This window comes from Hyaena hyaena, unplaced genomic scaffold (assembly GCF_003009895.1).
Source record: "Hyaena hyaena isolate Hyena2069 unplaced genomic scaffold, ASM300989v1 scaffold_33, whole genome shotgun sequence".
Classification (NCBI taxonomy): domain Eukaryota; kingdom Metazoa; phylum Chordata; class Mammalia; order Carnivora; family Hyaenidae; genus Hyaena; species Hyaena hyaena.
The window spans coordinates 2,474,509-2,489,536 of record NW_024080666.1 but is presented as its reverse complement, the minus strand read 5'-3'; positions in this window follow the sequence as shown (position 1 = coordinate 2,489,536).

Here is a 15,028-nt window from a genome sequence, read left to right as displayed (position 1 = left end):
ATGTTCTCACTCGCTCTCTCTCTCTCAAAATAAACTTTTAAAAAATGAAATTTTTTAAATGAAATGAAGCCTGGACATATCAATAATTACATTAAATGTAAATAATCTAAAGACTCCAATTAAAAAACATGACTCAGTATATGCTGTCTATAAGAAATTCACTTCAACTCTAATGATATAAGCAGGTTAGTAAAAGGATGAAAAAATATATATCGTGAAAACGCTAATCAAAAGAAAGCATGAGTGGTTATATCAATATGAGCGGAAGTAGATGTTAGAGCAAAAAAGTCATGAAAGACAAAGAGGGTTATTATATAATGATAAAGGGTCAATCCACCAGAAAGACATAGGAATCCTAAATGCTCATAAACCAAACAATAAAGACACAAAATATGTGAATCAAAACCTAATATAACTGAAAAGAAAAATACAATTGACCCTTCAAAATTTAGAGGTTAGGGGTACCAATTCCCAAATAGTCTAAATCCATGTATAAGTTTTGACTCCCCCAAAACTAAACTACTAATAGCCTTACCAATAACATCAACAGTTCATTAACACATATTTTGTATGCTATATGTATCATACACTGTATTCTCTTTTTTTAATGTTTATTTATTTTGAGAAAGAGAGAGAGTGTGCATGTAGGAGAGGGGCAGAGAGGTCGAGGGAGAGAATCCCAAGCAGGCTCCATGTTATCAGCACAGAGCCCGACTCTGGGCTCAGTCTCATGGACCATGAGATCATGACCTGAGCTGAAATCAAGAGTTGGACACTTAAACTATTGAGCCACCCAGGCATCCATCATACACTATATTCTTAAGGTAAGCTAGAGAGAGACGTCTGGGTGGCTCAGTTGCTTAAGTATCCAACTTTGGCTCAAGTCATGATCTCACAGTTCATGGGTTTGAGCCCTGCATCTGGCTCTGTGCTGACAGCTCAGAGCCTGAAGCCCGCTTCGGATTCTGTGTCTCCCTCACTCTCCCCCACTCATCCTCTGTCTCTCTCCCTCTCTCTCTATCTCAAAAAATAAACATTAAAAAACAGTAATCTAGAGAAAAGAAAATGTTTTAAGAAAATCATAAGGAAGAGAAAATACACTCACAGTATTTATCAAAAAAAAAAAGAAAAGCATGTGAGTGGATGTACACAGTTCAGATCCATGTTGTTAAAGGGTCAACTGATGATAAAGCTACAATTATATTTGCAGACTTCAACACTCCACTCTCAAAAATTAATAAAACAACTAGATAATCAGCAAGGATATAGAATAAGAGCAACTATCAACCAACAAAATCTAATCAACATTTTAGAATACTCCACCCAACAAGCCCAATATGCACATTCTTCTCAAGTGCCGATAGAAAATACACCAAGACAGACTATATCCTGGGCCATAAAACAAACGTCAATGAATTTAGAAAAATTTACACCCCACAGAGTGGGTCCTCTGACCTCAGTGAAATCAAACTTGAAATCAATAACACCAAGATAACAGGCAAACCTCTACACATCTAGAAACAAACAAATCTACTCTAAATAATTCACGAGTCAAAGAGGAATCCAAATGTCTTTCAGCAGGTGACTGGTTGAACAAACTGTGAAACTCTCACACCATGAAATACTACTGAGCAATAAAAAGGAAGAATGATTGTGCTACATGTATCTACATGGATGGTATCAATGGTATCAAATCTTAAGAGAATCGTGCTGGGTGAAAAAAAATCCAATCCCAAAAGGTTACATACGTACTGCATTATTCCATTTGTATAGCATTCTTGAAATGAGAGAATTCTAGAACTGAAGACCAGATGAGTCATTTTCAGAGGTTAAGCGGGGAAGGGAGACAGGGGAGGGAAGCCGGTGTAACTGTAAAAGGGAAACAGGAGGGCTCCGTGGGGTGATGGAAATATTCTACATCTTGACTACATCAGTGTCTTGCATGCTATTGCCATCTGGGAAAACTAGGTGAAGGAGACATGAGATTCCTCTGTGTTATTTTTTACAACTGCATGGGAATCTCCAATTATCTCAAAATAAAAAGCTTAATTTAAAAAAAGTAGAGAATCCCAAAAGGAGTGCCAATACATATACACCCCCATCTCCCTCCCTCCCTCTCTCTCTCTCTCTGTCTCACACACACACACACACATGCACACACAGACCCCTCACCTATCAACAGCCTTCAGTTGTTGCCGTATAAATTTGCACTGATTTATCTGTCCGATGTGATTTTTCTGCCTCTCTTTGGAGAGGACTCATCCAGACTTTCATGAGGTCAGAGAGAAAAATCCTCTGAGGACTTTCCTCTGGCCTCCTGAGCCTCTTCCATAGGTTGGCTCAGAAGAAAGCACAGAATTTGTTAGAAAAAAAAAAAGCCAAGAACCCACTAGGAAAGAAAAACAGGCAGGTGGCATGAGGGGACCCAAGCTGCACTTTGGAGAGGCCATGAGCCCATGAAATTAAATGTAAAAGGGGCTATGTTTGGGGTACCTGGTTCTGGGCGTCACATGTTTCTCTGGAGACAGTCTGTGGCTTTCACCCATTTCCCAAAACGGTGAGAGAAGGAGGACGGCACTTAATCCCTACAACCGTCAGTATGTGCAGCCCAGGTGAGCGCTGCTGCGCCCCACTCCGCCTTCTGGAAACTCCAGATAAGCCTCCCAGTATTCTTGCCCCAGGTGGAAAAAGCACGGTTCTGAAAATCGCTGTACCCTTAGGACACTCCGTTTCCCGCCTGTGGAGCTGGAAATGTCAGAGCTTGAAGATCGTTTGAAAATCTGCACCCGACCAACAGAAGAGGAAACTGAGGCCCAGGGACACAGAATGACTTCCCGAAATCATCCGGACAGGAGCCACGTTGAAGCCAGAACCTGGGTCAGGATCCTCCCTGGCCCCAGCTTGGGGACCTTTGTCCCTTAGGTTGGCGGAAGGGCCTGTCATCCCGCAGGGCAAGCAGGAGAGCAGCGGCCGGGCGGGAGGACTGGTGTTCCCACACTGTCGCCAGTGGAAGATGGCGATGGGAACACAGCCAGGCACCGGATTAAAATGAGCACAGATATGCAGAAGTTAATGAGCAAAAGCTTCCTCTGCAAATACCTGACAGTACTTCTGATGTGGCAGCGTTCATTCCTCCTAAGAGATACAAATAGGTGGCAACGAAGGTTAGGAACACTAGAGAGACTTTATTACCTTGGAAGACAGGCCATTAAATGTTTCCCGGGGATGTCCCCAGTCCGGCCCCCTTCTACTTCCAAGCGCCTTCCTTCACACCCACGGCTCATTTACCAACTGCTCCCTCGCTCCACAGATGTTTGCGCAGGACTTCCGCAGGGCCAACGACACGGACGGAAGGAGACGCGAGCCCCACCGTGTCAGAGTTCACCCCTCATGAGGGCCCAGGGGCGAAACACCAACACCATCCAGCCGCTCAGCTCACTCGAGCCGCCCCCCCTCTTTTGACTGCCTGTTGCTCCATCGTTGGCCCCTCACTGCTGTCTCCACCCCTCTTCGTTCAGAGCCTGAATCGGGAGAGAATTTGGGAGCCAGGAGGGCCCTCTCCCTGGGTAATTGGAAGGGCCTCCCTCGCGCCCTTTCACCTGTTCTTTACTCCGCTCTCAGTGACCATCCCAAATCACAGATCAGGCCACATCATCTTCCTAACGTCTGTGGCTGTCAACTGCAGGCGTCACTTCCAGGACGAGAGCACAGAGTGCTGGTGGGCTTTCTCGGTCTTTCTCTTCCTTCCTCCGGGGGGAGAGTTAAAACTTTATTGGGGTTGGGGCGCCTGGGTGGCTTAGTCGGTTAAGCGTCCGACTTTCACTTAGGTCATGATCTCACGGTTCGTGGGTTCGAGCCCCGCGTCGGGCTCTGTGCTGACTGCCAGCTCAGAGCCTGGAGCCTGTTTCAGAGTCTGTGACTCCCTCTCTCTCTGACCCTCCCCTGCTCACGCTGTCTGTCTCTCTCTCTCTCTCCTAGAAATAAATAAAAACATTTTTAAAAAAAACTTTATTGAGGTTAAGCCATTAAGATGTTAGGGGTTGGGGCGCCTGGGTGGCTCAGTCTCTTAAGAGTCCAACTTCAGCTCAGGTCATGATCTCATGCATGGTTCATGGGTTCAAGCCCCGCATCTGGCTTTGCGCTGACAGCTCAGAGCCTAGAGCTGCTTCAGATTCTGGGTCTGCCTCCCTCTCTGTCCCTCCCCCACTTATGCTCTGTCTCTCTCTCTCTCAAAAATATTTAAGCATTAAAAAAAAAAAAAGATGCTAGGGGTTGTTTTTTGGACAGTTAGCAGTGATTGACTAATAAAATTTTTCAGTGGTTTCCCTCAGGATGTAAAGTCAAAAGGCTACCCTTTAGGGTTGTCATGTTCAATGCCTTTTATGGCCTGGCCCAGCCCCCGTCTCTGGCCTGGCTCTTGGCTCTCCCCTCAACACACCCTATCAGGAACCATGACTCAGCCATATTTGCAGGTTCTGGAAGGGCTGTGCCCCTCCCACCCAAGATGTCCCCTCTACCTAGAAAGCCCTATGTCTCCTCATTCCCAACTCATCTATCTGCTTAGCAAACTCACACTCAGTCTTCAGTTTCCAGCTGATGCACCCCCACTCCGACCTTCCCCAAGATGAGCTGGGAGCCACTTCTTCCTGACCACAGGCACCCCATCTATAGCTCCCAGAGAGCCCTTGCATGCAGCTGTACCTTAGCTTTTGAGTGTTACTTTTTTTGTGTTGCCCACAGTTCTGTGAACTCCACAGGAGCAGGGAAAGGGTTTTCCTAGAGTTTATCTTCCCCCGAAGGCTACCTCAGCATCCGACTCCCGGAAGCCCTTTAGAAGGTGTCTAACGACCACTCCAACAGAGCTCACATTAAACTCTTTCTGGAGAAGGTCACCTCTTCTTGAAGGAGAAATTTAAACCAGCTGCAGGAACTCTCCATGAAAAGAGAAGGCTTGAGGTGAGGAACAAAATGACCCATAGTTATAACGGGCTCTAGAAAGAGCTCTTTGCCAGAACCACAGGCCAGGTCTGGCTGGCGCTGTCTCTCCTCAGACCAGTGTCTCTGAGCAAGGTAATCCCTTCTCTGTCATCCAAGTTACATAGTTCTGAGCATGGCGAAGCCATCTCTGCCACCCAGCCTGCCCCTCTCATGGTGCCTCTCTTTCCCAGAAACCTCTGCTCAAGAGTTTCTGGCTCATTTCCACTAAACCTAGGGGGTTTAACTAAAATACGATAAAGGAATCGCCAGCAAGGTATTACCCTTCCTCAGGCATCTGTCTTCAACATGAGATGATTGAGGAGCCAGTGGAATGGTGCTCTTGGGAGGATTTCAGGCACCAGACGGCCAGGGGGATGGACATCTGGCCAGTGGTGAGGGCGTCTCTGGGGACACGCCTTCCCTGATGCCCCCTCCCAACCCACCCGTCATACTGCAAATGCCAGAGCTGTTCGGATGGCCAGACCCTGGCACATAGCGGGGAGAACGCTGCCCTGAAAGCGGGTTAATGGTGGTGGAATATCCTGAGGGTGGGACCCAGCCTCCTCGCTCCTCATTCCGTGGTTCCTTTTATCTGGTATTTCTGGGCAAGACAATGAGCAGACAGACTGGAAAGTTACAGGCCAGCTTTGCCGCTCCTTGCCAAAAATGCAGCAAAGGAAGCTGGAGGGAGACTCGAGCCTCTCTTTAATTTCCTCTTCTGTTTGGCTCTGCATGTGCTCCCCACCCCGCCCCACTTGGACTCTTTTCTGCCCTTGGGCTCTAACTCGAAAGGAGCGCTGCCTCCCATCCCAGACGTGTGGGAACCCTCTCACCCACCCGAGTCTCTCCTGACCGAGATGCTGGCCGCCTTTAGCACGGCTCTGGCCCTTCCTGGAGGGGCACGGATGCTTAGAAACATGACATCAACCAGGAAATCCAATTCCCAGGCCAAGCATGAAGTACTGGGAAGAAAGCCCCTGGGCGAGTCTCACCCGCTGTCCCTGTAGACTGGAGTCAGAACCTGACCAGAAGCAAGATGGGAAACCGAGTAGGTGACAGAGGACCCACAAGAGAGGAGTCCTACCCTGACCCCTTACGTGTGTCCCTACCCGTACCCAGCAGCATCTGAACATAAACCCTCCAGGGTCTATGCATGAACACGTGCACACGCACAACAAATGCAGGCAATGGCAGGAGGGGAAAATCCGAACTGAAATCCTGTCTCTATCTGGGCATATTATTCCAGGACACTAAGCCTCAACTTCCTCCTTTACAGATGCAACGATCTGTAGAATCGCCACAGGGTGTAGATGAGATAATGGTCCTGCTCTGAGACTTGTTTGGAGAAGCCCCCTCCCATAAATGTAAATTGCCCCCCAGATCCTGGCAACCAGCTGTCATTTGAAAATGACAGCGCTGCCATCAGACTAGCTTTGTGACCTCAGGCAGGTCCGTTACCTTCTTGGGCTTTCCTGAAACTTCCTCATCTTGAAGAGCGGGGGTTTCTCAAACTATAGCGCTCAGCAGAATCACCTGGAGGGCTCCAGAGTGTCCCATCCTGCACTTCTGGGGTGGGACTGGAGAATCTGCATGTCTAACAAGTTCTCTGGGGCTTTGGGCTCTGCTGGCCCTGGGGCCTTACTTTGAGAAGCACTGAAGTCAAGGTAATCTAAGAATTCTTTCCAGTTCTAGTGGTTTAATGAGTATGGTAATCTAATCCACACTAAGGTGTTAGTGACTGATACTTCTTTAATATGTTTTTAAGGCTCCTTGCATTTTAAATAGAATAATGTCTTGACCCAAAAACAATCAATCACCTCTAAGTGGGGTATCAAGAGAACCTTAGTGTCAATGACCAGGAGGATGATTTGAAGGGAAAGAACTTTCCAGGCCTCTCTAGCCACACTATGCAGGTGTGACCTAAAAGGAAGATCACTTGCAGAACTCGAGCATCCCAAGTGACTCGGCTGCACTTGGCTGATTGCCATTGGGGGACATGCAGTCTGAGGCCGAGGGAAAGCCCCTGGCTGCCTGAAACCAGCCGAAGGCCAGGCCCCATTGCTGGAAGCAGGGCTGTCAGTCAGCCGTGACTTTCCGGGCTCCCCCTCCCACTTCTGTCAGCCCAGAAGAGCAGCCTCCTGCCTGGGGACTGTGGCAGAGCCAAGGCCCTGCAGCCCCAGAGGCTGTCACTGCACATCTGTATATCTGGGTGCAGAGTCCCTCTCAGCATCACCACTGCCTTTGTGTCACTGTAAGACCTGTCCAGCCAGGTGGTTGGGCTCTGTAACGCTGCTGTCATTCTGCTACTGCTCTGGGCCCGCCTCAGGGAAGAGAGCTGCCCTGCTCGTCAATTACAGAATAATGACACCCTCCGCCATGCTCTGCACCAGGCCCCCACCCAGCGTGATCCTGCCTTTGGTGCACAGAAACGCGAGGAGGACAGAGATCACTACATAGGAACACTGCTCGTCCCTACTGTGTTCTCACTGTTGCTACTGCAAACTTTGGCGTGCAGATATTCTTCAGGGAGAAGGTCTGTACTAAGAAAAAGGGTTCCCAGGAAGAACTGATGGGCTTAAAGCAGGGCTGAGACCAAGCTCTCCGGGACTCTGGCCCAGCATGCAGGTCCCCAGGGAGTGGGGAGGGATACTCCCATCCCCCACCCCACCCAGAGCATCATCACCCCCCAAAAAAAATACCTGATTCTGCTTTTGTTCATGCCACAATCATTACAAAAGTCTACTGACATCTGAGCATAGGGCCAAGTGGTGGAGATCTAAAGATGAACAAGAAGTGGGCTTCCAGAAGCTCCTGGTCTAAGAGGGCAAGACAGCTGCATAGGTTATCATAAAACAAGGCCGTAAGGGGAATGAGTGCAAAGCCCATATAAGCTCTGAAGAGATGGCTAACTCTTCTTGTGGAGAGAAGACAGAGGAAGTGGGGAGAAAAGATAAAGCAACACAGAAGGGGTGACATCTGAGCTGGTCCTGAGGGGTGTATAGGAGAAAGTGTGTCTGCACAGGGGTAACATTTAAAATCTTTAACAACTGCTGAGGCCCAAGCCTGGCCCAATCAGAAGAGATGCTGGGCCTTATCAGGTAAATATGACTAGTCAGACATGCACATCTACTTCTGCTTCCTCCCCAAACCCTAATTGAATAACAGTCCTTAAAAATTAAGTATAAATACACAAGGATGGGAAAAACCAGAGAAGAGACAGAAGTAACAGAATTTTAGAAGCTGGAAATCAGATGGATGAGTGGTAAATGGCCCAGGAATCCCCAAAAACTGCATTCTAAGCCAGCAATAGGAGAAGCTAAGATCAACTTAATTCATACTGGAAAACCCTCTTTGCAGCTTGGAAGTTGGTGGTACCCACCCCTCTTGAAAGCAGGAGAAAAGAGCTAAGGAAGGTTGGTTGGCAATCTGTTTAGGAAGCAGTCAGAGCCCCAGGTTCTTTCCTTCACTAGCAACAGCCCCTTGCCAAGCCCAGCAGAAGATGGAAGTTTATTCTCTGAAATAAAGAAGCTTTCTGGACTGGGAGACACCAGGCAGAATTGAGGATGGACCTGCCATGTGAAAAACAGAGGGATTAAAGAACATTGAATTCTGGTTACTGGGGCTCCATTTCTCCATCACTGGGCACCAATTCTCAGTATGTGAGCCTCCCGGCAAGAAACAGGATGAGCCTTCTCATGAGAAAACCTCATGATTTAAGAAAAGACTTCATAACATTTAATATTCCAGAAGAAAACGGCCCAGCCAGATCATACTCCAGTGAAGCCCATGATCATCAAATCCCATCTGCATTGAGATCCTTAAATATGTGCAGATAAACAAGAATAACCAGACAACTGAAGAAAACTTCAAAATCGAACAACAGAGGCCAAAACAAACAACTTGGAAGAAACAGAGACTGTGCAGGATGAAAAATACTTGAAAAAAATAATTAATTTCTTTAGAAAGACAGCCTTGCAATCACAAACCAGAACGCTATAATCCAGAAAAGAAAACAGAACAAAAAAGAATTCTTGTAAATTAAAAATACAACAAATGAAATATCAGTAGAGGGTTGGAAGGTAAAGTAAAGAAAATCTCTCAGAAAGTAAAGCAAAAAGACAAAAGTTAAGAAAACTAGAGAATCATCCAGAAGGTCTACTACCACATGAGATTCTTAGAAAGAGGAAACAGGACAGGTGTGTGTGTTGGAGGGGGAGACATAAACAAGAAAATCATCTACAACAGCAAGAAAATGTCTTGGAACTAAGGGCCCAGCATTTATACAGATTGAAAAGGCCTGCCAAGTGGGCCTTGGGTAAAAATATGAGCACAACTGATAAAAATAGTTCCACTGTAAGGCAAAGAACATCATTCTAGCATCTCAGCATACTGGGGTAAAAAAAAAAAAAAAAAAAAGAACAAAACATGTTCTTGGACTAGAAGACCCAATATTAAGATGTCAATTCTTCCCAACTTTATCTATAGATACAATACAATCTTTTTTTTTTTAATTTTTTTTTTAATGTTTTATTTATTTCTAGGAGAGAGAGAGAGAGAGAGCGTGAGCAGGGGAGGGTCAGAGAGAGAGGGAGTCACAGACTGAAACAAGCTCCAGGCTCTGAGCTGGCAGTCAGCACAGAGCCCGACATGGGGCTCGAACCCACGAACCGCGAGACCATGACCCAAGCGAAAGTCGGACGCTCAACCGACTAAGCCACCCAGGTGCCCCTATAGATACAATACAATCTTAATCAAAATCCCAGAAAGCTCTTTTGTAGATATTGACAAACTGATCCTAAAATTTAAGTGGGAAAGCAAAAAATCTAGACTAACCAACATAATACAGAAGAACAAAGTTGAAGGATTCACACTACTTCATTTCCAAACCTAACTCTAAGGCTACAGTAATCAAGACAGAATGGTGCTAGTGAAAGAATTGATATATACATCAATATAACAGAAGAGCAGACGAGATTGCCCCCAAACAGGCCCATACAAATGTAGTCAATTGATCTTCCATGAAGAGCAAATGCAACTTAATAGAGAATGGATTGCCATGTAGACAAATGATGCTGCATTGTTTAGAGAGAAATAGATACAGATATAGATATAAATATTGATAAATAGATATAGATAGGTAAATTTCACCTAAACGCAGACTTTATGCCTAACACAAAAAATTAAATGGATCATAAACTTAAATATAAAGTGTAAAACTATAAAACTTCTTGATGAATCTCAGTAGAAAATCTTCATGAATATGAATTTGCTGATGATTTTAAGATATAACAGTTAAAAACATTGAAAAGCACAGATATGTGAAAGAAAAAATTGCTAAGTTGGTCTTTATTCAAATTAAGAACTTTTGACCTATGAAAGACAAGCTTTAACTGGGGGAATATATTTGCAAAACACATATCTGAGAAAGGGCATATATCCAATATACACAAACAACTCTTAAACCTCAACAAAAAGAAAACAAACAAGCAGGTTAAGAAATGGGCAAAAGATATGAACAGACACCTCACAAAGGAAGCTATATACATGACAAACAAGTGTATGAAAAGACGTTCAACATCATTTGTCATTAGGAAATTGCAGATTTAAACACATGAAATAACACTACACACCTATCAGAATGGCCACAACCAAAAATTGACAATAACTACTGCCAATGATGTGGAGCGGCAAGAAACTTTTATTGACTGCTGGTGGAAATGCATAATGATATAGCCTCTTTGGAAGACATTTTGGCAATTTGTTTAAAAAATTAAACATAGTCTGAGAATACAATCAAATAATCATATTCCTAGGTATACGCTCAACTGATTGGGAAACTTTTGCCCACATAAAAACTTGTACATGAATGTTTATTCAACTTTATTTATAACAGCCAAAAGTTGGAAGCAACCGACATATCTTTCAATAGGTAAATAAATAAACAATTTGTAGCATATGCATAGAATTGGATATTATTCAGCAACGATAAGAAATGAGCTACCAGGGGCACCTAAGTGGCTCAGTTGGTTGGGCGTCCGACTTCAGCTCAGGCCATGATCTCACAGTTCATGGGTTCAAGCCCCACATCAGGCTCTGTGCTGACAGCTAGCTCAGAGCCTGGAGCCTGTCTTCAGATTCTGTGTCTCCATCTCTTTCTGACCCTTCTCTGCTCATGCTGTCTCTCTCTCTCTCTCAAAAATAAATAAAACATTAAAACAAAAGAAAAAAAGAAATGAGCCACCAAGCCACAAGAAGATACGGATGAATCTTAAATGCATATTGTTAAGTGAAAGAAGCCAATTTGGAAAAGCTACACACTGTATAATTCCAATTATATGAAATTCTGGAAAAGGCAAAACTACAGAGATAGTGAACAGATCAGTGATTACCAAGGATTCAAGGGGCAAGAAAGGGGAACAGGTGGAGGGTATATTTAGGATGGTAAAACAATTCTGTATGATACTGTAATGGTGAATACAAGATATTAAGCATTTGTCAAAACCCATAGAACTTTAAAGCATAAAGAGTAAAACACATTTAATGTATAAAAAAGTTGTTTCATCATTTAGGGGATAGAGATATCCAAGGATGGAATGCAAAATGTGACAATAGAATCTAAAGGTAATATATATATGTGACAAGTTCATTGAAGGGGATAAAGAATAAGGTGCTGACCTAAGTAGCTCTGGATATAAGTAGAGTACATAAGCCCAAAGGCAAAAGGAACTGTACATAAGCACTGTTCTCTAGCTGATCCAGTTATCTCCCACAAGAGTGTAGGTTAACAATTCTGAAACTATTACACATGCATACTGTAATTGAATATTAATAAATGGGTGGCAGATGGCAGTAGCCAAGTTCTTTACTTTGGAATGGGAAATTACAAATAAGCAAAGGCTAGAATGATCCAGGTAGTAATTGGAGATAATCACCATGAATTCATAGTTACCTTAATATAGAAAAATTCCAGATATGTATAAAATCTTGGATTAGTATACAGATTATATATCCTTACTCTGTCATTTGAGAAGGTCTTCAATGACATGCCAGTAACAATGAGCACATCTAGTGCCCAGATTTTGGGGGTTTTTTTTGTAGTTTATTTATTTATTTTGAGACAGAGAGAGAAAGCCAGAGAGAGAGGTAGAGCCAGGGAGAAAGAGGGAAAGAGAGAGAATCCTAGGTAGGCTCTGCACTGTCAGCACAGAGCCCAAAGCAGGGCTCAAACTCACAAACCATGAGATCATAAGATCATGCCCTGAGCCAAAGTCAGATGCTTAACCAATTGAGCTACCCAAGGACCCAGATCTTGGTTTTTAATACTACTTTCCAGTAAAAGAAACTAGGTCTCCTGGTTGTAGGAGTGGGACAGGAAGTACACAAAATGAGCCTGGAGCATCTTGTAATGCCAGCATATACGAAAGTGCTGAGACATATACATACACACATGCACACACAGAGGCAGACACACACACATGCACATATACACACACAGAGAGTGATGGTGGTATATCAGAGGAATATGGGAGCCAACTGAAAGAGCTCCCAATGGCAAAACTGGAACAATTAAGCAACAAAATAAATAAAGTAGCATTTAGATTATACCCAAAGAATAAAATGAGTCCATAGTGATTTTCTTTGAAAGAGAAAATTATGGAAAGGGAGAAAAAAAAAAGAGTAACTTTAAAAATAGAGAAATCTGACAAACACTACCTCAAATCAGGTGATCAAAAGTTAACATCAACAGGGCACCTGGGTGGCTCAGTTGGTTAAGCATCCAACTTTGGCTCAGGTCATGGTCTCATGGTTCATCGGTTCAAGCCCTGCCCTGTGCTGACAGCTAGCTCAGAGCCTGGAGCCTGTTTCAGACTCTGTATCTCCCTCTCTCTCTGACCCTCCCCTGCTCTCTCTCTCTCTCTCTCTCTCTCTATCAGAAATAAATAAAAATTTTTAAAATTTTTTTTAAAAGTTAACATCAACAATAAGTCATACTAATAGTACATACCTTTGATATAACGTAATGACAATGTCACTGCACCTCTGTGTATCTTTGTCCCCAAACATATTACCTGTGTCTAATCATGAGAAAAACATCAGATATATCCTAATAAAGGAACATTCTACAAAATACCAGTGCTCCTAAAACTGCCAAGGTCAGCAAAAAACAAAGAAAAGCTAAGAAAATGTCACAATGGAGGAATTTACTAAATGTAATGTGGTGTCCTATATAGGATCCTGGAATAGGAAGGGCCATTAGGGGGAAACTAAGGAAATATGAACAAAAAACAGAATTTAGTAAATGATACTATACCCATACTGGTTAATTTATTGGGACAAATGTACCATACTAATATAAGATGCTCAAAATAGGAACAAACTAGGTGTGGGGTATTAGGAAACTCCCCATACTATTTCCACAATAATTCCATAAATCTAAAACTATTCTAAAATTAAAAGTTCATTTTATAAAAACTCTTACAAGCTTCCAGAGAGAGAGAAAAAAAAACAAAAACAAAAACAAAAACAAAAAACAAACAGAGCATGTAGAGGATCAGGTATCAGAATAGTTTTAGATTTCTCAATACTAACAGTGAAATCTAAAAATAATGAGAGAACGTCTTCCAAAGGAAGTCTTCCAAAGACATTTCCTTTATTCTAAAGGAAAATAATTTCCAAACTAAAAGTCTATACCCAGACAACTGCCAGTCATGTGTAATGGCAGAACAAATACACTTGCAGACATTCAAAGTTTCAAATAATGTATGTCCCATGAACCTCTTCTTAGGAAGCTACTGAAGGATATGATCTACCAATACAGGAGTATAAACCAAGAAACAGGAAGCCATAGAGTATGGGAAACATAAAATCCAACACAGGAGAAAGTCAAAGGGAATCTCAAGGATGATGATGAAGGTTGACCCCAAGATGATAATTATCCATCATGCATAGAGATCAATCAGTCCAGATTGGAGCATTTCAGAGATGCAAAAAGAGATTTCTGAATAAAATTAAATCTGAACATTCTGTGAAGATTTTTAGATAACTGGCAGGAATCTCGGGGTTGAATTAGTAATAAGAACATGTAATCATAAACAAATAAAAAGGAATGCAATGATCAACTCTAGGGAAAACAAAGAGTGATTCGAGAAAGGAACAGCATCACAAAGACACTAGATGGTTCACCTGGAAAAAACATGTATGTACTCATAATAATGTAAACATTCCATTTTTATCTCACAAAAACAATGATATAAATATTTTGGGAGGATGGAGGCAATGATGTACCAGTCAAATTTTACTAGGTTAACATGAAGGAAGGAAGGAAGGAAGGAAGGAAGGAAGGAAGGAAGGAAGGAAGGAAGGAAGGAAGGAAGATCTCAATGGCCTACAAGAACAAAAGTTCTCATTCATGTAACATTGTAGCACAGCTTTAGGTCAGCTGTGGCTAAACCACATGTCTCCTGCATTGATGAATCTAGGCTATAGGATCAGCCCCCTTTGGGGACATGTCTATTTTCTTGGACATGTTTAATTTCTCTCACATGTGAATAACACAAAAGCCATGCAATGAATGGCCCCTAAAGCTTCTGATCAGAAGTTCTATAATCACTCCTACTCATATCCCATTGACCAAGTGATTACATGGCCAAGCTCAATGTTAATTATTCCTCCCATAGGGATGCTAAACACATGACAATGTTAACGGGCATATTATCCATTTACAGTGAGGCAATGATTCGATTGGGAACAATAAAACAATTGGTGAATGCATATATGGACTACAGTGCCAGACGGAGGGTAGGTTCAGGAAAAGAGAGCTAAATGTTCACCTTGCACCAGTAGGAAGCCAATGGAGAAGACCTCAGACTGAAAAACTCAAGGAGTAGCCATGTGTGCATGTTATTTAAAAATATGGCTATAACTGGGGCGCCTGGGTGGCTCAGTTGGTTGAGCATCCGACTTCAGCTCAGGTCATGATCTCGCGGTTCGTGGGTTCGAGCCCCGCGTCAGGCTCTGTGCTGACAGCTGGCTCAGAGCCTGGAGCCTGTTT